Source organism: Castor canadensis, chromosome 2, assembly GCF_047511655.1.
Source record: "Castor canadensis chromosome 2, mCasCan1.hap1v2, whole genome shotgun sequence".
Lineage (NCBI taxonomy): Eukaryota > Metazoa > Chordata > Mammalia > Rodentia > Castoridae > Castor > Castor canadensis.
The window spans coordinates 104,756,790-104,781,804 of NC_133387.1; the positions used below are offsets into that span (position 1 = coordinate 104,756,790).

Sequence of the window (25,015 nt, forward strand, 5' to 3'; positions counted from 1 at the left end):
CAGTCCTGGATCTGAGATTTCCAGCCTCCAGGACAGGGAGAAAATAAGTTTCTGTGGTTTAAGCTGCCCCGTTCTTGGTGTCTTATTATGGGAATCCCAACCAACCAATCCACACGCCTGTCCTGGATCCCATGATACATACTGAATAATAGCTCAGGGGCTGGTAGAATCACAGGAAGAGAGTCTGCTGTTCTGGGGAGCCCCCATCAGAAGTCAGCAGCTGGAGAGGCACTGCTGATGGCAGCCCCACAGTGTGTGGTGTGTGGGAGGCAGGCATTGGGTTCCCTTTTCTCCTCACAAGACAAGATGGTACTCTTGTTCACACAGAGGGGCTCTCAGGTTCATTCTTCCCTCCTGTTACAGCAGGTGGTTGGTGGCCTTCAGGACACGAGCCCAGCCCGATGCCTCTTGCAGCAATAACACCATCTGTGACTTTGCCCCACTTATAAATCTCTTTTTATTTTTGCCCTGAGGCCTCAAGACTGCAGGGGGGTTGCAAGGTAGCTAATGTACAATAAAAGCCTAATCTGAATTGTCACTATGAACCCCCCCATATAATGAATCTATCCTAATAAAAAATAATAATAAATATTATGCACAAAAATTTTAAAAATATATTATGCACAAAAATTTAAAAAAAATTTTAAAGTCTGCAGAGGGACCTGGATTTTGGAGAATCTAGATGAATTGTGGGGTCATGGTAGGGGTGAAGGGTGTGCAGGGTGGGTCCAGCCTGCAGCCTCAGCCCATCAGGCCCAGATCCAGCTTATAGCCACTGCAGGGGGGGGTGAGCATGTGGTGGCATGGCTAAATGACACCCCAACATCACCCTTCCTGGTTTTGTAACTGTGAGCAAGTTCCTCAACCTCTCCACTGAAAATTGGGGGTTTGACACTTAGGCCATTGTGGAACAAGAGGCCCACAGGCACATCAAGCCTGTATTCCCTAGGCACAAAATAAAGATAGTTTTCCCTGTAACAACTCAGTGTTCTACATACACAGAAAAGGGTGAGGATATTCACTCTTCCAGCAAAATGCATCAATTTAGCCATCTAGGTGGGAGACAGAGCCAGGCACCAGTGGTTCATGCCTGTAATCCTAGCTACTCAGGAGACAGAGATCAGGAGGGCTGCAGTTCAGGGAAATAGTTCTGGAGACCCCATCTCCAAAATAATCAGAGCAAAATGGGATGGAGGTGTGACTCAAACAGTAGAGCACCTGCTTTGCAAGTGCAAAGCACTGAGTTCAAATCCTAGTCCCACACACACACAAAATGAGGCATCTGGACAGTGACCTTAATGGCCAGGGAAGTGGGTTGACCCAGCTGCGGCTCACTGGTCTCCACTGACTTTGGCCAGAGATCTAGCTTCTAAAGGAAAGGGTCACATATTCCATTCCTGCCTTGTGTTTGGGGACAAAGTCCCCTAGTGAACCTGAGGGAGAGAAGTCAGCCTGTGAACTGACTGACTTTGAGCAGGGGTCCTGTGGAAAATGAGTTTGGTGAGTAACAAGCTTGTTAGTTTTGACTAAGGAATTTCTAAGTGATCAAATAATCCACAAAACCTCAGAATGGCGGGACAAGGACTGGGCTCAGTCTAGAGCCAGTTGGGCCCTGCTAGGGTTTAAATGTGGTTTGTCCCCACCAAAACACATATTGGAGCTAAGTCCTCAACCTGGCGACATTCAGAGCTGGGGCCTGGGAGGAGCTGTCTGGGTCACAGAACCAGAGCCTCCACAAATGGCTTCACACTGTCCCACTGGGCTGGGTCAGCCACTGTGGGAGTGCAGACCTCCTGGGTCCCCATGTGCTCATTGTCATTCCACTTCCTGCCATGCATGGAGACAGCACAAGGACCTCACAGGCAGTTGGTGCTCTTAGACGCCTGGCCTCCAGAACTGTGAGCTGAATAACCCTCTTCTCTTTATAAATTCTGCACCTTAGGTGTACTGTGATAACAGAAATGAACGAATACAGACCCAAAGACACTACCTCTTTCTCACTTTTTCCCTTTTTACGGGTGTTTTTCAAAGCCTGGCCTCACAGGAGGGGTGGCTCAAGTGATAGAGCACCTGCCTAGCAAGTGTGAGGCCCTGAGTTCCAACGCTGGTACTGCCAAAAAAGAAAAGAAAAGAAAAGAAACCCACGTGCATCTATTTCAGACTCCTCCTGTCCAAAAGTGACAAAAATCACCAAGTCACACCACCTTAATTCAAAATATGGGAAGACATTAGCTCTCATTACTGAAGGCCTGGGTGTCCACAGCTGCCCAGAATCTGGCCAGGTCATCACATAGGGGTTCCCACTGCCACCACCTGCCAGGAGAGTGGCAGAGTCAAGTGCCCAAGTAGGAGGTACAGGCTCCCGTTTGGCCACATCTGGAACTGGGAACAGCATCCAGACAGCTGGAACAGAGAGGAAGGGTCTTTGAACTGAAGGCAGGGTTGTGATTGCACAAAGCAGGTAAGTGACAAATCAGCAGACACCAGGGTACCCAGGGGCAGGGTCTGGTTTCACCTGTTGGGCCACTTCGACTACCAGTTGTCCTGCTCCTTCTGGACACTGGTGGAGGATAGAGTTGGCAATGTTGAAGGAGGTCTTCCCATAACTGAGGACCACACTCCTGGGTCTTGGGAGACTCGGTGTCCTCAGCACTGTGTCAGAGTGTCAGGCCAGCTTAAGGGGACACCAGGTATGAGAAAAACATCCAATCATAGACCCCAGAGGTCTGTATATTGCCCTTGGCACTTGAGCAGTGCAAGGTCCACCATGTCAGGACTCCCAGCTGGGTGGGAGACAGATGCTAAACCAGTAATTCTAAGCATGTACTGGCAAATGCACTTTAAGAGAAGCACCAGTGGGGAGGGCCAGGGTTTGAGTGCACTGGGTGGCCTCTTGCTCCTGGTCCTCTGCCCTACAGCTACCTGCCCCTCACTCCTGTGTCTCCCCCATAAGGCAGAGCAAGGCAAAACTCTCCACACCAGACACCAGACTTTCCAAGGGATCTGGGGACAGAGGGAGCACCGTGTTCCTAACCAAAATGTGTTGGTTATTTCAATGACGTCACTGAGGGAGCTGTGACTTCAGAAATGGCTTGACTCTTCCTACATGTAGCAAGTCATAAAGATTTTGGGGGGAGGTGTGTCCTTCCCATACCCAGGCTGGGAACAGCTTTGATCCCCAGAAAGGGCAATCTGGGTGGCAGAGAATCTGAATAAACCAACTCCAAAGTCACCCTATCTTTCAGGAGTTTCCATCCACTATCGATCTCTTAGTGACATCCCTAGAACTGACTACCCTTGTTCAGAGACCCATATGTCCTCTTGTCCCTTCACAGGTGCATTGTCCTTTATCTAGAAGGTACAAAACCATCATGCTCTGACCATTTCTTCAGACTTCACTCTGATGTGAAGACCCCCCCCACCAAGATGCATGAAAGTTTAATAAAATTTTTATTGTCAATCAGCATTGAGTTAATTGAGCCCCTTGTGAGGACTAAGGGGGCGTCCCTCTCCCCTACCACACCTGAACACTTTACCCCTGGGGACCCATGTCCCTCTGCAGCCCATCCTCTGTCTCTTCAGATCAATGGATGCCCCAGTATCTTGGGCCAGCGATAACTTTAAAGGCAGGATCATGACTGCACAAAATCACATCTGATGCTATCTGCTTGCACAGATCTGCAGCCCAATGGTGATGACAGGCAATCCAATCCCCCATCACCACCCACTCAGGTTTTCCTAAGGAGAGCTGTCTTTCTAGGTAGATGTCACACACCCAAGAGCCCAAGGCAAGGGCATCCTGCTCCTGGCTTTCTATTGCAATTTCTTCCTTCTTCCCTCCCTCCCTCCCTCCCTTCCTGCCTCCTTCCTTCCCTCCCTCCCTCCTTCTTTCCTTCCCTCCCTCCCTCCCTCCTTCCTTCCCTCCCTCCCTCCCTCCTTCCTTCCTTCCTTCTTTCCTTTCTTTCCTTATTTATTTATTTTGTGGTACTGGAGTTTGAACTCAGGGCCTACACCTTGAGCCTCTTTGTGATAAGATTTATTGAGATAGGATCTCGCAAACTATTTACCCAGGCTGGCTTTGAACTGCCATCCTCCTGATCGCTGCCTTCTGAGTAGCTAGGGTTACAGGCATGAGCCACTGGATCCTGGCATTATTGTGATTTCTTTCTGGTAAATTCCAAAGCAATTAGATTCACTGAAGTACACTGGGAATTCAAAACTCCCCATGTTTTCCCTGAGAGCAAAAGCGAGGTCCTTGCCAGTGGTGGACATGGCATGTGTGTGGCGTATGCTCTGTCTTGCTAAGCTCTCTGGGGCATTTTGGCATGTCTTGGGTGCAGGATGTAACTCTCACAAGGGACCTTCCTGGCTCCTGATGACCAGGGTCTGTTCTGGTCTTTGCTGCACAACTTTCTATCAGGGATGGTGGCACACATAGGTTTTTGTTTGTCCCAAGTTATCTTGGGAATGACTGCTGATGTCATAAAAGATGCCCAGTCTTTACAACATGTCATCATAGGGGTGTGTTTTCGGGGGATGGCAATAGTGGAAGGTGCCTGACTGTGGCCACAGGAGAGCAGAGCAGCTATGTCCAGTCTCCTTCCTTGTGGAGGACAGCTCGTAGCATTTGCAAAAAAAGCTGCAAATCAGGTGCTGCACCTTCCGGTACATCCTGCCTGATTAAAAACCTGTCTCCACTGCTCTCTCATTATGTGGTAAATTTTGGAGTCTGCCAGACAGGACAAGTGTATTAGGCAGAGATACAAAACCAAGAAGCTGGCAAGTCCAAGAACTGCAGAGTAGACAGGCAGCTGGACACCCAGAAAGGAGCACACATTGAAGTTTAAATCCAATGACCATCTAACTGGAGAATCCTTTGTTCTTTGAGGGAGGCCAGTCTTGTTCTGTTTAGGTATTTGACTGATTGGATGAGACCTACTCACTTTATATAGAATAGTCTGCTTCACTCAAAGTCCGCTGACTTTTAAATCATCCAAAATCACCCTCACAGACACATCCCAAATATTTGGTCACCTATCTGGGCTCTGTGACCTAGCCAAGATGACATCAACAAACTCATGGGGAGTTTGGTCAAAGTCACCAAAAAGACAAATTTTATTTACCTATATCAATGGCAAGCCACACGGTCTATCACACTTCAGAAATTGAGGTTTCCAAGATGAAACTGGACTGGATGTCCTTTTTTTGAGGGTTCCATGAGCAAAGAACATTGTGCACAAACAGTGAAGACTGAGAAAAACCTTTAGCATGACTGTTTTTTGCTTATTTGTTTTGTTTTGTTTTGTTTTGTTTTTGCAGTACTGGGGCTTGAACTCAGGTCCTTCACCTTGAACCACTCCACCAGCCTTATTTTTGTGAAGGTTTTTTTGAGATAGGGTCTCACAGACTATTTGCCTGTGAGCTATTATTGCTGCCCAGACAGCAAGACCCATTTTGCCTCCCTCTTGCCAACATCCTTGCTTGAAGGAAGTGAGGCTGGCATTTGCTGGTCTTGGGGCTACCCCGATGATGGCTGGACAGGTGGGCTCCAGGAACAGGCACATCCATGCCACACAGCATCTTCCTTGTCCCTTCTCCTGGCTGAACTCAGATTCACACATTTCAAACAAGGAGATGGGAGTCAGGATCCTCCCCTGCCCCCATGTAACGGCCCTAGGACAACCTTGTGAGAAAGACCCATGCCCTTTTTCTAGAACATCATGCAGGAGATCTGGTGTTGGGGGGCAGACACCAAGGCAGAGAAGCCCCACCTGGCTGGCCTCCAGAAGCTCACAGTGTAGTGTTGGGGAGGCCAGAGGACAGGCAGTCCTCCAGCCCACATGGCTGTCTTAGTTCTTAGCTTAGAGAAGGGACACCACCCAGCTGGAGGCATCCAGGAAGAATGCAGTGCAGGATAAGGTGCCTGGAGCACCCCAAGGAAGATCCATCAAAGTCCCTTGGCTGGATGAGGACAGCAGAAAGGGATTCTCCAAATCCCAGTGATGACTTCAGGGTCAGCATAAACCCCTGCTCTCCTCCCTCTCCCCCCAGGTTCATCCACAGCAGGGACAAAAGACAGCAGCAGGAAGCCACTCTCTGGTGTTTCCCCAAAGCCTCAATTATTTATAGTGACACTGGGGACCTGAGCTGACTGGCAAGCGTTAAATGGATTTGTGTAAACCATCCTGGTGCTGCAGATGGGGGGTAGGGAGGAGCAGGAGGGCGGGGCAGGCAGGCTGGCCCTTCAATATATAGGGAAAATATTTCAAAGCAGGTCTGGCTCTGGAGAGCAGAGCTGGCCCGCTGACAGCAGCATCTGAACGGCGGCCGCAGGAGCTTCAGTCTGAGGATTTGCGCTAAAAATAGCATCACTTGGCTTGTGGGTAGAGAATTTGACCCAATTAGAGATTACCAGTTTCAGGAATTACTGGAAACGAAATCTCATTAAATAGGTTAAATATAGGAGCCAGAAGCTTAAAAGGCCATTTGAGATTAAAAAGGAAACCAAAAACTCCAGAGAGATTGTAAAATTAATTTTGCACCTCCTTTAAGGGCAGGGGTCTTGGCTCCTAAATGCAGACTTGGCAAGGAGGGGACCTGAGCTGAGTTTGTACAAGAAGCTTCTGCAAAGCCATATCCAGCAGCCCTGGAGCTGTACCCAGCATGGACCCCCCACTGGCCGCTATTAGGGTGCTGGTTAAATGGCCCCTTTCATGCTCAAGAGTCAGAGCGGGGTGGTGGCTCTGATGACACGTGACACATGCACACATTAGCTTTCCTGTTGGCACACAGTGAATTCCCAGACCCACCGGCCCAGTCTGGATTCTCCATCTCTCTCTGCACACACCACTTTACCCTGGCCAGGAACCCAGCACGCTCCACGCCTCTCTCTCTCCTCCCCACAGCCGATCTGTCACCAAGTCCCATGGATCCCAAGCCCAAAATAGCTCCCTCCTGGGTGTCTCCACTCCCTGCTGCCTGTAAATGGGGCTTCCCAGATCCCTGCTCCCCACTTCCCCCAAATAGATACACACCTGCTCAGTCTGCAGCTCTTTCTTCCTGACATGTAAAGAGGTTCTTAAGCATTCCTTAGCCTAAAAAAATAGATTGGTGGCTTCTCGGTACATCCAAGCATCTCTGACAGTGTGTGTGTGTGTTTTTACAGCACACTAGTCCTGAGAAAAACCTTAAAAAAAGCAATGCTGTCTTGGAAAGCATCCCAGAGATGCTGCAAGCCTTCAAGGCAGCATTTCCAGCTCACCTGACCAGAGAACACCTAACAGCACCCCAAGGATGAAAATGGGGCTCTCCAGGCTGAGTTTGCCACCCTAGATGCACCTTTGTGCCAGACACCTGCAGCCCCTGCTTGGGATTCTTGACCTATCATTGCATTCTGCTTTGACCTCATGCCATTGTCCCTGTGAAATCAGGCCTTCTCTGTGTCTCTCTTCTACTCTGCAGAGTGCATAGGAAAAGCTGCCTGTCCCTCCTCTCTCCTCACATCCAGTACAGGGCACTATGGTCAACACAGTGCGAGGGGTTTTCCCCACACAAACCAATTCTGGCAACAGCTGGGTGTCCCCCAGTACCCCTCAGTTCTGAACCACTACTGGAGTTAGCATTGGACCCCACAGATTAAGGACTTGGGCTCAGGGATGCCCTCCACTTGAGATGCTAGTCACACTAGGAGGTCCCCAGGTCGCCTACAATTTCTGTCTGACTTAGCTACACATCAGAGGTTCTCACAAACCCTTTCTTGGGTTCCATATTCCCAAGGAAATAGTTTACTTACTCAGTTGCCAGTTTGGGGGAAGTTTGGGGTTTGGGGGGGTGGTAATACTGGGATTTGAACTCAGGGCCTCATGCTTTCTAGGAAGGCTCTCTACCACTTGAGCCACTCCACCAGCCCTGTTCAGTTGTTAATGGCAATGGTGCAGTTTGTGATCAGATTTCCAAAGTCTATGTCCCATTTGGAAGAATCTGTGACAGGACACGTGGGTGTAAAAGGGGTTTATTAAAAGTTAGGGAAGGAAAATACAAAGGGGAGCACGGTGAGTGCAGGTGGAGGTCAGAAGCAGAGACAGCAGGCTTCCCCTGTCCAGGTGCTTTTAAAACTTATGCTAACCTATGGGAAGGGAAGAACCTGGTGATTCTCAATGAGTGATAATCAATGAGTGGGGAGGGGCCCCCAACCCTGTAATCTCACATTGGTTGCCTGGCAACCTGCACCCATCCTGAGGCTATGCCCATCCTTGCCATGGTCATCAGCGCACAAAGGCACTTCACTTTGGAGACTCCAAGGGCTTAGAGAGCTGTGTGCCAGGCACTGTGGGCAGAGACCCAATATCTGTACCCTCTTAGTCCACTTACAGTTTTGCCACATTGGCCCCTTTGCCCTCTCCTCCCCCTCAGCAGGCAGACGTTCTCCTGCTCAGGCACAAAAGGTAGCTTTGGTGACCTGGCTCTCTGCCCCACCCACCCCAGAGGTCTCTTGCCACCTCCATAAAGGTCACATCCTCTTTTTTTTTTTTAATAATTATCATATTATTGCTGTACATTATGACATTTACAAAAGGTCTTATAAGATATCATAGTTGAATTCACCCCTCCATCATTCTCCTTTATCCTCTTCCCCCCATTCCTGGAATAGTTTCAACAGGCCTCATTTTTCCATTTTCATACATGAGCACATAATAGTCCACCATATTCACCTCCTACACCCTTTCCTTATGTCCTCCCCCATCCCACTGGTACCAACCCCAAGACAGGACCTGTTTTACCTTTCTGTCCTCCATTTTTGGAAAAAGACATTTTTATTTGTTTAAGATAGCCACACAGGGAGTTTCCTTGTGACATTTCCATGTATATATGTGTTATTACCTGAATTGGTTCATACCCTCTATTTTTCTCCTTTCTACCTTAGTCTCCTTCTTATGGTGATTTCAACAGGTTTAAGAATTCTATATCCATTCTTGTATAGAGAGTACAGCAGCCATATTCACCTTCTTAACTTCCTTCTTTTACCCTGTGTCGTATGTGACCTCCCCTAAATGAGTGACCTCCTCTTTACAGATGAAAACGTGGAGGTTGCAGATTGGGGTCCCTGGAGGAACTCTCACCTTGACAAGTGGAACAAAATAGGTCAAGGGCAGATAACAACCCTGAGAGTGTGTCCAGCCAGACTCTGAGCCTGACAGAATTTTGCAAAGGGAAGCCCTTGTCACCATTGAGTGCAGCACCCTAGGACACCCAAAGCCAGCTGAGCACCAGGGTCCAGGATGAGAGCCAGCAGTGTCAGAACCAAGGGGAGCCCCTCTCCTGGGGGCACAGCAGCAGCTACTTGGAATTTTAATCCTCTTTCTCATGGTGACTTGAGCAGCATTTTGACTTAGTTTCTCCCTGTGGATGGTAATTACCGATGGATAACTAAGCAGTTACTCCTCCCATGTGAAGTGTGGGAGGTAAATTGGTGGAACAAAAGAAAGTTTGTCAGGAGAAAGAAGGTTTTGCCTAACATACTCCAGTTCTTAAAACTATGTACTGTCCAGGTCAGGTGTGGCAATGCACTTCTATGATCCCAGGGACTCAGGAAGTTGAGATAGGAGGATCAAGGTCCAAGACTAGTCCCAGGCAAAAGCGTGAGACCCTATCTGAAAAATAAACTCAAGCAAAAAGTTCTGACGGGGTGGTTCAAGTGGTAGAACACTTGCCTAGCAAGTGTGAGGCCCTGAGTTTAAACCCTAGTACTGCCCAGAACAAAAATACTGTCCAAAGAAAATGGATCAAACTTCACCAAGGCAGGAGCCAAAGCCCTGGTTTGTGAGGATGTTTGGCCAGACCTCAGAAGGCTGACTTCTATCCTGTTAATATCTGCACTTTCTGCCAGCAGACTCAGAACAGGGACTTACCACTTGGTTTTTTGTTTGTTTGTTTGGTGGTGGGATTGGGATCTGAACTCAGACTTTTGTACTCGCAAAGCAGACACTCTACCGCTTGAGCCACACCTCCAGTGCAGGACTTAGCACTGTGAACTAAATAAATGCATGACCTAGCTTGCTTTTTCCTGCGAGATTATGAAATAACGTTGCATTTACAATGCCTTACCCGGGACAACTGTCAAAGTCCCTCCCTGTAGATGCTCGTTGACTCATTGGTGTGTACGCGACCTGTCATGTGCACTTAAGTTGCATTTTTCTGATTAGAAAAAGTTGTCACAGAGCCTTTGCAAAGTCCAAGAGCATGTGTACTAAGAACAATCTCTCCTCCCCATGGCCATGGTCACTCTTTACTTGTTCAAGTGTCTCCCCACTGACCTGCTGGTATCCTTGGCACTCATGAGCATAGGTGACACTCTGGCATCTCCTGCTTCACAGATGAGAAGAAGACAAGAATGGTGAAGTGACTCACTCTGGCACAGGGGCCATCTCTACTGTGAAAAGCTGGACCATGACCACCAGATACATTTGTGACTCTCATCCCAAGAGTGTTTACTGCCAGGGGTTGAGTCCTGGGGACAAAGAAGTGGACATAAAATGGAGTCAGAAGTGGCAGTGTGTTCCAGGAGCAGCAAGAGAAAGAGACACAGACCCAGTGGTCACCATACCAGACCCTAGCAATTCCACAGGCTGCCATACAAAATTGTCACCAGTTGGGTGATCATTGTACAACAGAGAATTACTCTCTCATAGGCTGGAGACCAGAAGTTAAAAATCAAGGTGTCAGCGGGACTGAGTTGTCTTTGAAATCTGTACAAGAGAATCCTTTCTTGCCTCTTCCAGCTGTGAGTATGACAATGTCAAAGTATATTGAATGGATCTATCAGTTAAGCAGAAGTCAAGTAGGAATTGTTCCTGCAAAAAGGGACATTTGGCCAGCCAGATCCCACACACAACAAGCCATAAAGATAACTTCCCTACATCAGGCAAGAAAACAGCTTTTATCACCACAGCCCTGTAGACATTGGGGTTATAATGAGACTGAAGAGATACACTCGTGGCCATAACTCTGTTTTCTACTAGCTCCACACTGCCAAAATATCTCTTACTAACATTCCCAGAATTTATTGTTATTTGTTCTGTCATTCCTTCACACATATATTGTTCTTTGTCTAAGAAGTATTGAAGTGTCATGCTTTGGACATTTTGTTAGACTTCACTTTCTTGGAAAGATCCCCATGCACATGTAAAATTAACAAAACTTATATGATTTTCACATTTTTATCAGCCTTATATTAATTTGGTTCCTAGATCTAACCAAAGAGCCCACATAAGAAGTAAGGGGAGGGGGGTAGTGTGATGGTTCATGCCTGTAATCCCAGCTACTCAGGAGACAGAGAGAGAAAGATTGAAGTCTGAGGCTAGCCCAGGCAAAAGTTAGCAAAACCCTATCTCAAAAATAAGCCAGGTGTAGTGGTGTACATATGTAAATGTCAGCTACTTGGGAAGTAGAAGTTGGAGAATGGAGATCAGAGGCCAGCCTGGGCAAAAGTGAGAGACCCTATTTACAAAACTACTAGGTAAAAGCAAAAGAATGAGGGGTGACCTGCCAAGTGAGGTCCTGAGTTCAAACCTCAGTACCACCAAAAGAGGAAAAGGAAGGAGAAGGAGGAGGAGAAGAGGAGAGCGGGAAGAGGGTGAAGTAATAAGGGTTGTAGAGTGAAACTTTCCCTCCCCTATAAGCAAATCTCAAAACTCCTAAAGTCTCAGATTCCTACACATCATTTATTTTGCCACAGCAAAATTGAAATATACATAGTTTTTAAAAGACTGCTAAGTATTTCCATATACTTGTAATTTAAGAACGTATTTCTCAGAGCTGGGGAGATAGAACTTTCCTAGCATGCACAAGGCCCTGAGTTCAATGTCCAGCACTACAAAACCAAACACTAAATATATCATGCCACTGAATAAAATGTAACAGAAACATTTACAATACTTTGAACAATAAAAATATTGTATGTCAAAATTGAAGAGATGTAATATAAACAACATTTGGTAGGAAACTTACAGCCTCAACTTCTTAAATAGAAAGAAGAAAGGCTAAAAAGTAAAAAAGCCAAGAGCCCAACTTAGGAAGTAAGTTAAAGAAAGATAGAATAAACTCAAATATCACATGAGGACTGTGTGAGCCAAAAATGTCTAAAATACGCCAGGTGCTGTGGTACAGGCCTGTAATCCCAGCCCTGGGGAGGAAGAGGCAGGAGGATCATGAGTTCCAGGCCAGCCTGGGCTACACAGTAAGATCCTGTGTCAAAAACTCAAAATCCAGAAGAAGGAGGAGGAAGAGGAAGAGGAAGAAGAAGAAGGAGGAGAAGGTGGAGAAGAGGAGGAGAAGATGGAGGAGGAGGTGGAGGAAGAGGAGGAGGAGGAGGAGGAGAAACAACAATGGGACCAAATAGACCCATGCGTATTTGGAAATGTGACCTTTAGCAAAGGTCGCCCTGTCAATCCTTGGGGAAAATGATGGCTACTCAATAAACACTGCTAGGAAATATGAAACTGCAGTCTTGCCTGCGCAACACCCCAGACCCCAGTCTTCACAGGATAAAGACTTAAATGTGAAAAGTGACATTTAACTCTTTAAAAAAATTGAGAGAAAGTGACCATTTTGGACTTTGAGGCAAGACAGATTCCTTCAACAAGATACAAACAGCCAGACACTCACCGAAAAAATTTTACAACATCACAATGAAGAAATCCTGCTCATGGAAGATACCCTAAACATGAAAAGACAATCCAGAAACTGGGGGGAAATAATCTATGTCACCTACACAAGTGACAGTGGAACGGCTTCCAAATTATACAGAGTCCCACCCTCCATGTCCACGGATTCCACATTCAGAATTAACCAAAGTACTCAAAGAAGAAATGCGCCTGTACTGATCAAGTACAGATTTTTCTCTTGTCCTTATTCTATAAATGACACAGCGACTGTAACAACTATTAACCTAGCACTTACATTTTGTTAGGTGTCATAAATTATCTAGAGCTCATCTAGAATATTCAGAAGGCGGGAGGGTCTATGCGAACACTACACCGTTTTATATACAGGATTTAAACATCTATTGCTGTATCTGTTGGGGGCAGGGGAGGGGCGTCCAGGAGCCAATTCCACCAATGGGGAGAAAAACCACTATTCTTGTTAGAAAAATAACAGGACCAAAGTGTGAATGGAAAGTTGGGGACTCTTTTAAATCATGATCATTTGCATCCCCTATTATCTGAACAACAATGGAAATTAACAATTCTGTTTGACAGATGTCCTCTGTGCTCTGTTAACTGCTTAATTATAGAAGCAACAGTCGTGGTCCCATTAACAATGTTCCCTAGTCTGTGTATTTACTCTCACTCTGAGAAGGTCAGTTGCGACCCAAGAAAGGGGCTCGTCCATGCTGTCCCCATCCCACACAGCCACTGAAGAGCACACTACTCAGAATTTATGTCACGAAGTCAACTTTCCTGCTTAGCCAAATGCTCACGTGACTTTAAAGTCCCATGTGGATGGTTTGAATGGGGCTTACCTTAAAGAATTGGGGGCTGAGTACAGATTCCATGGGGAAAATGTTAGTTCCCCCACAGTTTCTAACTCAGACAACTGTAGTGATAGAAACATAGACCAGGTGCCAGTGGCTCACACCTGTAATCCTAGCTACCTGGGAGTCTGAGATTGGAAGCGTTGCCGTTCGAAGCCAGACCAGGCAAATAGTTTAGGAAACACTATCTCGAAAATGCCCAACACCAAAAAATGGCTGGTGGAGTGGTTCAAGTGGTAAAGCACCTGCCTAGCAAATGTGAGGCCCTGAGTTCAAACCCCAGTGCTGCCAATAAGGAAAGAAGGGAGGGAGGGAGGAAGGGAGGGCTTCCTCTATGGGTAGTCATGGCCCTGGTATAAGGTCCACACACCCTGCTGTGAGCAGTGTATGTGTCTTAACTCCTACAGCCAAGTGGGGACTCTGAGACACAGCCACAGGGGACTTGCCAAGGTTCCCAGAAGTATCCCAGGGTCCCCCTTTCCCACGGTCACTCCCACACTGGCCTCTTTCCAACTGTAAAGAACCAAAGGAAAAAGGGTCACTGTAAAGAACCAAAGGAAAAAGGGTCACTGTAAAGAACCAAAGGAAAAAGGTGAGAATTCCTTTCTCTACTGGGACACGAAAGGCCATGGCTGTGTCAGTGCCTCAACATACAAGGATCTTTCTCTGGGGTGGATGCCAGAGTCAGGACAGGGCTACCAGCCCGTGGGCTCAGTAAAAGGGGGTCCTTCACAGTGAGTGAATGGCAGTGTGCAGGGAAACCACACTTAGTCATTTGAGGATGAACTCCTCTCCACTCCACACTTTGTAGGGTCTATCTACAAGTTGAGGCTCAGAGAAAGGGCCACAGTCAAGGCTGCATAGGTAGAGTCAGTGACACACAACACTGGTGTGTAGTACACACACCATACACCCCCACAGGCATGCACAAGCATGCACGCTAGCATGCACACACATGTAGGAACACACACATGTGCACACTCCTGGCCCCAGCTGCCATAAGGAGGATTCTTGTGAGCCCAAATGCCCTCATAAGGTCTCTCTCTACTCAAGATCACCCTCCCCTCATTCCTGCCCCACTCCACGCTGGCCACCCCCACGCCTGATGTCATGATTGCAATATTTACTGTTCTCAGCTGGAATTGGAGGCTCTATCCTTCCCCAGTCCTCAGAGTCACAACCTCTGGTCCCCAACCCTCCTGGGCCCTTCTGCACCAGGTGTGATGGGGAATGAGTTAGGGCTGCTTCTGCAGGAAGTAGGATGAGGTCTGTCTCTGCCTTCTGTCCTCCACCTTCCTGGACTCAAATTCAGCAGTTTTTAGTCCATTCACAAGGGTCGAACAATAATTACTAATCCCCTCATACTTACATCACTCCAAAAAAAAAATCCTGTAGCCACTCACAGTCATCCTCTATCCTCTCCACCCCAAGCCCAAGAACCACTGATCTACCTTCTCCATGTATGGTTTGCCTAGTCTGAGCATTTCCTGTATTTTAAATCATATCTTATTAGACCTTTTGTGTCTAGCTTCTTTTGTTAAGACTAAGAGTCTTATAACTCACCAGTTTAAAAAAAAACACACAAACAACTCAACTAAAAGGGAGTTAAGTAGATGTTTCTACAAAAAATCAATTTTATATATATATATATGTATATATACACACACATATATCCACAGATATACAATATGTATATATATATTTATTTATTTATATATATTTACGGCCAATAAGCTGGCAAAAAGATGGCTATTAGTCATACCATCCCACACCTGCTAGGATGGCCATAATAAAAAGAACAGACAATCACAAGTTTTGACAAGGGTGAGGATGAATGAAACCCCGTCCACCATGGTGCATGTCAAGCAGCAACCTGCCTTCAAAGTCATTTCCAGATGAAATTCCCCAGTTCATCTAGACTGTGGTATGTACTGATTCTTCCTCTGGTTGTATGCCAGAATCCTGTTCTGTTATATGTATATAACAATGTCTTTTCTTTAATCAGCATTTGTGAGCCTTTGTGTTACTTGTGCATTTTGGCTTCTGTGAGTAACTCTGCCATGAGGGTTTGCGTACAGCTTTCAACGGTGGCCCTGAGAGTGAGATGCTCAGTCCTCCCCTAATGGCAGAGGGACTTTTATTCTTTTTCTTGTTTTTCTTTTTATTGTGGCCATTCTAGCAGGTGTGGGGTGGTATCTCATTGTGGTTTCTCTTTACATTTCCTAACAGACTAGTGACCATCTTTTCCCTAGCTTAAATATATATAGCCATAAATATAGATAGACAGATAGACAGATCTTTATTATATATAATGTAATGGAATATAGTGTAGTATAACATAATATAACATAAATTATACACATAGTTTATATATATAAATATATAGGGTATACACATATATACATACACAATTTATGGAGAAATGTCTACTTAAGTCCCATTTAGCTGAGTTACTTCTAGGTTTGGTTTTTTTGTTTAAATGGGTGAGTCACTAGAGCTCCTTACTCTGGATGCTGCAGAGCAGTTTTGTTGATCTTTTCAAAAGACTAAATTCTGGATCAATAGTTCTGTGTTTCCCTAATGTCTGTTTCATGTATTTTCATTCTAATTTACACCATATTCCTTCTTACTTTGGGTTTAGTTTGTTCTTTGTTTCTTGGGGTAGAATGACAGGGAGGTGAATAGTTAATAGTCATGTGTTAACAAGTACCCAGATATCTTGTCAGACATTATTCTACATGATTTTTGTAAAGATATTTTTAGGTGAAATTAGCATTTAAATACATGGACTTTAAATAAATCACATTACCTTCCAATGTGTGGGTGGGACTTGTCCAGTCAGTTGAAGGCTAGCTGATCAAGAAGGAGGAATTTCTGCCGTCAGAGAGATTTTGACTTGGAGCTTTCAACATCAACTCTTCCTTGAGTCTCTAACCTGCTGGCCTGCCCTATCTATCTATATCTATCTATCATCTATCTATCTACCTACCTACCTATCTATCTATCCATCTATATCTATCTCTATCTATCATCTATCTATCTATATCTATCTCCTTATCTATAATCAATCTATCTGCTTGTTTATCCATCTATCTATATATCTATCTGTAGCTGTCTATATCTATTTACTATCTATCTGCCTATCTACCTGCCTATCTATCTACCTACCTATCTATCTATCCATCTATATCTATCTCTATCTATCTATATCTATCTCCTTATCTATAATCAATCTATTTGCTGTTTATCCATCTATCTATATATCTATCTGTAGCTGTCTATATCTATTTACTATCTATCTGCCTATCTACCTGCCTCTATCTACCTATCTATCCATCCATACTTATCTATCCATCTATCTCTATCTCTCTATCTATGTATCCAACCATATCTAGCTATCTATATATCATTTATCTGTCTATCTATATCTATCTGCCTATCTATAATCAATCTATCTATCTCTCTTCCTGTCTATTTGTCTATCATCTAATCTGTCTGCCTGTCTATCTATCTGCCCATCCATCCATTAATCCATCTATATTATCTATCTATTGGCTCTCTCCCTTTGGAACCCTAACAAACACGGTTAGGTTATTGATTTGACATCTTTCTTATTTATTTGAATGTAGACATTCTCAGGTATACATTTCCCTGTAAGCACTGTTTTCACTAATCCCATGAATTGGATTTTTATTTTTATTTATCTCAATACATTTTCTAATCACAATTTCTCTTCTAAGCTTTTTGATCCCTTGTTCATTGAGGAAAGAAGGTCTTTTGCTTGCTTATTTGTTTGTTTTAAATTTTTTAAATGTATACACCTCTATGAATTTCCCAAATTTCTTTCATTTCACTGGGGCAGAGACTACACTGATCTCACCCTTTAATGTTTTGAGTGTTGTTTTTTGACTTAGTATGTGGTCTGTCTTGAGGACACTTCATGCGGATTTGAAGAGAATGTGCATTTTGCTGTTTTGGAGCCAAATGTCTGTATTTACTTTTTAAGTATCTGAACATGCACCTTCTTTGACTGCTTTTACCCTTTTTGTAATTAGAAATCCTTAGTTATGCTGGGATTATTTAAATATTTACCTCTACTTATTTTAGCTTTTTAAACATGACTGATTTGAATGCAGGTGTATTTCCTGAAAGAATTCACACTTTCCTCCAAAGAAAAGAAATCCATTCTGAACAGCCACTGAACACAAGAAAAGACCAGTGTGGTGGCTACCAGTGTCCAGTCAGGTCTCTAGGTGGATAATTAACTTCTCTCCTTTACTGTGTTGCTCAGCTCTGACACTGTTTCAGAAGCTTCTAAACACACAGTATTAAAGGTGAAGTATAGCTTAGATGTTAGTTGGCTAGGACCATGTTAGTTTGCTTTACAACAATGAATACCACAGTCTGTGCTCTATGGAACTCAGAGAAGGAGGGAAAGGGAAAGAGAACAATAGAGCGTCAGTAATATCATAAAACATCACACCTGTGCAGGTAGAAGACATGAGGATGTATATTGAAGGCTGTGAATAATGGTGGGGGGAGGGAAGGGGTAAGGGAGAGCAATAGAAGGGGTTGAACTAACCAAAGTAAAGTGGACTCACAGTGGGATACATAGAGAAACCCCTTTGAACGTTGACTTAAATATTAATAACAAAAGACAGGACTGTGAAATAGGCACAGTGTAGAGGGGGTTACATGTGGAAGAGGGAGGTGAATGGAGGAGATGAAGGTGGGGGAATGTGGTGGATGGACTTCATATACTTATATGAAACACAACAAAGAAACCTCTTGCAATTGCTTTAAGTGAGGAGGAGAGATGGTGGGGGTGATCTAACCAATGTACAATATCAGTCTATTTGAAATTGTCACAATGAATCCCCCTGAATAATGAATATATCCTAATAAATTTTTTTTAAAGAACAACATTGCTTGGCAGTGCTGTCCTTGTGTGCAGAGGTCATTTACAAAATCAGTGTGGACAGGGAAGATAAGGGACTTTCTATGTCCATAACAATTCTTTATCCACATGAAGTGGTAAAATATGAATTCCAAGTGAAAGGACAACTTTAGTATGCACTTTGTAATCTTGAGCGCAATTGCTCCAAAAATACAGACAGATATAAGCAAAGCCACAACAGGGCATTAAAGTGTGTTATTGAGCTGGAGGTGTGGCTCATGAGGCAGAGCACCTACTTTGCAAGGGCAAAGCCCTGATTCAAACCCCAGTCCCATCAACAAAAAAAACGGGTTACTAAAAATGTCTGAAAAGTACACATAAAGAGGGAAGGGGAAGCAGGCATGAAAACAAAGGAAATAAGCAGGGAAAAAATAAATGACAGACTTCAATCCAAATTTGTTAATAATTGCATTAACTGTAAGTAACCCGTGCACCCAAATTTTTCACTGGGTTTCTTATTTTAAATTCCTGTAACTGTTAACTCACGTTAATTGTGCAAAAGAATGAGTTTCAGTAAGACATTTCTGTATTTGTGCATGCTGTGTTTTGATAATACTCATCCTCCCTACTATCCTGTCTTGCTCTCCCACTTCTCCCATTCCCTGCCCCCAGCCCTTTGCCTTTTCTTTTAATCATCTGGCTTATTTTGCTTAACATGATGACACCCAGTTCCATCCACTTTCCTTCAAGTGACATGATTTCACTCTTCTTTAGGGCTAAATAATACTCCCTTGGGTATACATACCACATTTTCTTTATCCATTCATCCTTTGATGAGCTGTTTCCATGGCTTGACTATTGTGAACAATGCTGCAATAAACATGGGTGTGCAGGTGCCTTTGTTGTAACCTGAGTCACATTCCTCAGGGTATATTCCTAGGAGTGGGATTGCTGGATCATATGGCAGGTCTAGTTTTAGTTCTTTTAGGAGCCTCCATACTGTTTTCCATGGCATTATTGGTTTACCTTCCTTTCAATTCTCATTTGTTATATATTTATACTCTTATGTTTTTATTTAATACCCATTCTGACTGAGTGAGGTATAATTTTTTTTTTGTAGTATTGGGGTTTGAACTCAGGGCCTCATGCTTGCTAGGCAGGTGCTCTACAACTTGAGCCACTCCACAAACTTGAATTTTTTTTTTTGAGACAGGGTTTCTAATGTAGCTAGTCTGGCCCGAAATTTGCAATCCTCCTGCCTCAGATTTCTGAGTGCTGGGACTATAGACATGTACCACAACGCCTGGCTGGTATCTGAATGCAGTTTGTAATTGCATTTCCCTGATGTCTAAATATCTTTCATATCCTACTGGCCATTTGCACCTCTTCTTTTGAGAAGCATCTCTTCAGATTGTTTTCCCACTCATTGATTGGCTTACTTGTTGATAACTTTTTTGAGTTCTTTATCTGTTATGGTTATTAATAGCTGGCAAAGATTTTCTCCCATCCTGTAGGCTGTCTCTTCACTCCGTTGAATGTTTCCTTAGTTGTGCAGAAGCTTTTTAATTTGATGTAATTCTGCTTGCCAATATTTTTTTCTCTGATTTCCTGAGCTGTTGGAGTTCCATTCAGGAAATTGTTACCTGGTAAGCACACCAATTAAATGACAGAGGTTGTCTAGCTGGATTTAAAAGAAAGTATCCCAGCTATTTGAAAGAAATTTATTTCAAAGACCATCATGCAGTTGGGCTAAAGGCTGGGAAATGATCCAGTGTGAAAACTCTGAGAAGGAAAGATGGCTGTATTATCACCAGCCAAAACAGGCTTCCGAGCCCAGATAAAGCATGTATTACATCACTATAGGGTCAGGCCAAGAAAACCTAATCCTGAATGTGCATGTGTTTAAAATGACAGAAATTTAAAATACATTGAGAGAAGGACAGAAATAGACAAGCCCACAGTTATGTAATTGGAGATTTCAATGCTCCTTCCTCAGTAACTTATCAAACGGAAAATCAGCAAGAAGGTAGACTAATCAAACAACATGGTCAACCAGTCAACATAAAAAATATTCAAGCACAGAACAGAGAGGTACACATGAGCTGTTCACTACACCAGCCCAAAGTCCTGGCCAAAACGAAATGTTAACACATTGAAAGAGAATTGAAATACTGCAAAGAGTGACTGGTGGTTGTGATGGAGTCAAAGTAGAAACGAAACACAGAACAAAAAGAAAGTCTCCAAATACTTGGCAATTAAACGACATCTTTCTTTTTTTTTTTTTTAATGGTTTATAATTTTATTTTTTTTTCTTTTTTCTTTTATTATTCATATGTGCATACAAGGCTTGGTTCATTTCTCCCCCCTGCCCCCACCCCCTCCCTTACCACCCACTCCGCCCCCTCACTCTCCCCCCCCTCAATACCCAGCAGAAACTATTTGCCCTTATTTCTAATTTTGTTGTAGAGAGAGTATAAGCAATAATAGGAAGGAACAAGGGTTTTTGCTAGTTGAGATAAGGATAGCTATACAGGGCATTGACTCACATTGATTTCCTGTGCGTGGGTGTTACCTTCTAGGTTAATTCTTTTCGATCTAACCTTTTCTCTAGTACCTGTTCCCCTTTTCCTATTGGCCTCAGTTGCTTTAAGGTATCTGCTTTAGTTTCTCTGAAACAACATCTTTCTAAATTGCCCACGAGTCAAACAGAAGCAGGGAAAGGTTTTAGATTGAACAAAAATGAAAATACATTTAAAAAATGGAAGGACACAGCTCAACCAGTACTTGGTAGGAAATTTCTCACACTAAATGATTATATTAAAAAGGAAGAAATGTCTTAAACCAGCATCTGATCTTTCATGCTAGGAAAATCAGAAAAGGTGAGAGAGAGAAAAAAAAAAGCCAAAGCAAACATTTCCTGAGTTAACATTTTTGTCATTTGCAAACATTTTGGATTTTTCATTCACAGTCTTTGAACTTCACCTGTCCTCTTTTTATTACGCTGGTTAGGATGTCCAGGAAAAATCCAAAATTTTTTAACTATATAGCAAGTGTTCTTGTCTTTGCTCAGATTTTAATGTCAAAGACTCAATGTGTCACCGTTAAATGCTAGAAAGGGATCATACTTTATTATAATATATATTATTATATTAAGTAATGACTTTCTTTTGCTTCCAACTCAAGGAAAAATCTGCAGAAATTCTAACTCAAGGAAAAATGCTAAAAATTAAAAATAGATATTAAATTTGATTTAATTTATGTATTTTGAGCAAAATACAGTGAAATGAAGCATAAGTCCAATATTCTTCTTCCTTAAAAGAGAAAGTGATTTTTTTAAATTTGGGGAGGAAGAGAAAAACGAGAAATAGGATATGGACAAGAATACAGGCTCGCTGGTTATATTTGCAGAAAAGAGTTTTAAAAGCATCATGATAAACTTTGTATTTAAACCCGGGGAAGTCTATTGGTTGCTAAGAGGACACCGAGGGTGATAAAAAAAAGATGTACATCTTCCTTTAGAGAAACGTCAAAACCAAAACCAAAAAAAAAAAAAAAGAAGAAACTCTGCACAGAAAGCAAAAAAAAAATTCATGCACAAAAATTGTTGCAGTATCAATAATAAAATACATCCTTAATATTTCAAAAGGTAACACTGTCAGTCATCTGTATTTCTCTGCTCACTACTTTTTATCTTTTTAAAATTATTGTTGTACTGGGGGTCCATTGTGACATTTACAAAAGTTTTTACAATATATCATAGTTGAATTCACCCCCTCCATCATTCTCCTTTATCCCCTCCTCCCATTCCTGGAATAGTTTCAACAGGCCTCATTTTTCCATTTTCATACATGAGTACATAATATCTCCACCATATTCTGTTGACTATTTTTATAGTGGATAAAGCCAGTCATGCTTCAAAAAAAAAATCACAAAATGGAAAGCCAAAAGTGTAGGAAATTAAATTCAGGGTGCAAGGAAGAGGCTACAAGTTGGCATGAACCCTGTCCCCCCCCATAACCTTCCTCACCCACCAGTGTCTGCAGAGTACACAGTCAAGGTGGTGTGGATGGCTCTGTGCACAAGCTTGGCAAAAGTGACCTGCCCATTGCTCTCACACCACCAAAGCTCTGTAGTTGGGATTCTGCTGCTCACACTGGGGGGGAGGGCGACTTGGTCAGGACCCCCAGAATGATTGTGGGGTGCATTAGTCAGCTGAAGCTGTCGAACAAAACACCACAGATTGGGTGACTGGCCACACAACAGACCTTCATCTCTCCCTGTTCTAGAGGCCAGAAGTCCAAGATTAAGGTGTGGTTGATTCAGTTCCTGGTTTCCAGACAGCTGGCTTCTAGCTGCATCCAAGAAACCTTGGGTGTGTCTTCTTTCCTCTCCTTGTAAGGACACTAACCCCACCACAGAGACCCCTCTTCATGAACTCATTGAACCTTAATTTAGGAATGGTGCTTACACATATGAATGGGGGCTAGAGGAACACACACAGAATGAGGAGCACAAGGAACACAAGCTAGAGGTTGTGTTGCGTCTTGTGACGATTTGTCACATCCAGAGGTGGAGCCAATAGTCATGCAACATAGACATGAGGAACTTGTTTTATGACAATTCTTTTTTTTTGCATTTCTTTATTTTTGGTGAACTCAGGGCTTTGCTTGCAAAGCAGGGGCTCTACTGCTTGAGCCACACCTCCAGTTCACTTTTGCTGTGGTTATTTTGGAGATGAGGGTCTTCCTTCCATACTATGTCAATGACCAGCCTGAGACTGGCCTCAAACCTCAATTCTCCTGCAAGTAGCATACAGGTTGTCAGGCATGAGTCACTGGGCATCTGGCATCTTATGGCAATTCTTGATAGACAGATGTATTTGTTTGCTAGGGCAGCCGTGAAAATTTACCACAGACTTGTCTTGGACTAAAACAACAGAAATTAGTTGTCCTCACATTTCTGGAGGCCAAGATCTGAGTCAAGCTGTGTCAAGGGCCTGATCCATCTATAGATTCTATGGAAGGATCCTCCCTCACCTTGTTCCATCTCCTGCTGGCTCTACAGTGGGTGTCTTTTGGTTTTCAGTCTCTGGGTGTCATTGCAGAGAAGAGGGCAGCAGCGGGGACAGTATGCCTTCCTGGTGGGGAGTGAAAAGACATCCAGGACAGCGATGATTTGATGGTCAGTACATAGGCTCAGAAAGGTGACCGTGCCAGTGTTGCTTTAGTCTAGGCCAGAGTGCCTCTGGGCCTTTCTGGAAAGAAGCCTCCCAGGAGCCTGGAGTTGCAGCTCCCTAAGTCTGGTGTGGAGCAGCTGGAACGCAGGGGGAGAGTCTTTGCACAGGACTGGCCATTTGCTTTGTGCAGACAAGAGTAGGGGGGTGGCAATGTTAGGCCATCACAACATAGCAAGGGATGAGGCAGTGGGTGGCAGGGATAGGCCATTGGTAAGTGTGACCTGGTAGAATGTGGCAGGGGAAGGAGAGAGGGAGGTGAAGAAAGGGAATGGACATGGGGAGCTGGTGGGCAGGTAGCAGGACAGAGACAAGGACACAGCAGACATGGTAGGACAGAGTGTACACACCACCTGCTGTAGCCCTCAAGTGCTTGCCCTTGTGCCCTCTCCTGCGAGTGGCTGTGGTTCATCCATGACAGGTCATGTGGGAGTGCAAGGATCTGTCTTTTACCCCAAATGAGACATGTCCACATGGCAGGCATGAGGGTTGGAGCTCCTGGGGGGAGGAGAGGCTCTGAGGTCTTTGCTGCAGGGGGCTGCACATGTCCCTGGCTCCCTCCTGCTGCTGCCTTTCTCCCCCATATCCTCCCCCCACCACCCTCCTGCACACAGGTCCTCATCATAGAGTCCAAGTCAGGGGCCACTCAGCTGGCACTTCTCTAGAGTACAGTGATGTGTGTTCATAGGACATAGAAGGACCATGCAGGTGCCACTAAGGGGTGGTGTCATTTTCCAGCAGAAGCTTTAGGTGAATACCTGGGTGGGGGGAGGTGGGCAATCAATTGCTTCCTTCCCTAGGAGACCTAGAACTTGGGATTTCTGATTTCCTTTGTTCTCAGGAGATGTGCAAAAAGCCAGGCAAGGGCAAGTCGGCCACTGTGCTGGAGCGTGCAGAGCACCAGGGAGGCCAGAATTAGATTGCAGGTGGTCACAGAACGGAGGCCAGAGGAAAGTGGATTCCAAATGCAGCCTGGGGATGTTTAAAAAAAACAAAAAAGTCACTTAATTGCTACAGAAAGTGCTGAGAATCAGAACTATATTGGGGCAGGCGTTGGCAAAATATTGCAGCAGGTGCAGGAAGGAGTCTAAACTGGAGAAGACTGCCGGCTCATATTCTAGACATTTTGGGTCTGATGCAGTTTAAGTTTTGCAAAATATACTGTCTTTTAAAAGGTTGAGAGCTACCCAATAAGCTGTTTATAGTTGTTAGAATGACATCTTTCTTCTTAAAATAATTTGAAGTGATCACTAATGACTGGAAAGAAAAGTGGTTTCTGGGAGATGGTGCGGGTGGGGAAGATAAAGGAAAAAGAATGACTATAAATGCCAGGTTCTGTGGCATATTTCATTCA

The 25,015-nt window shown here is 44.2% G+C and overlaps 1 pseudogene; it reads left to right on the forward strand.

Annotated features, from left to right (window-relative positions):
* LOC141418094 (uncharacterized) overlaps positions 1-25,015 on the forward strand; it is a 46,164-nt pseudogene that overhangs the window by 3,230 nt on the left and 17,919 nt on the right.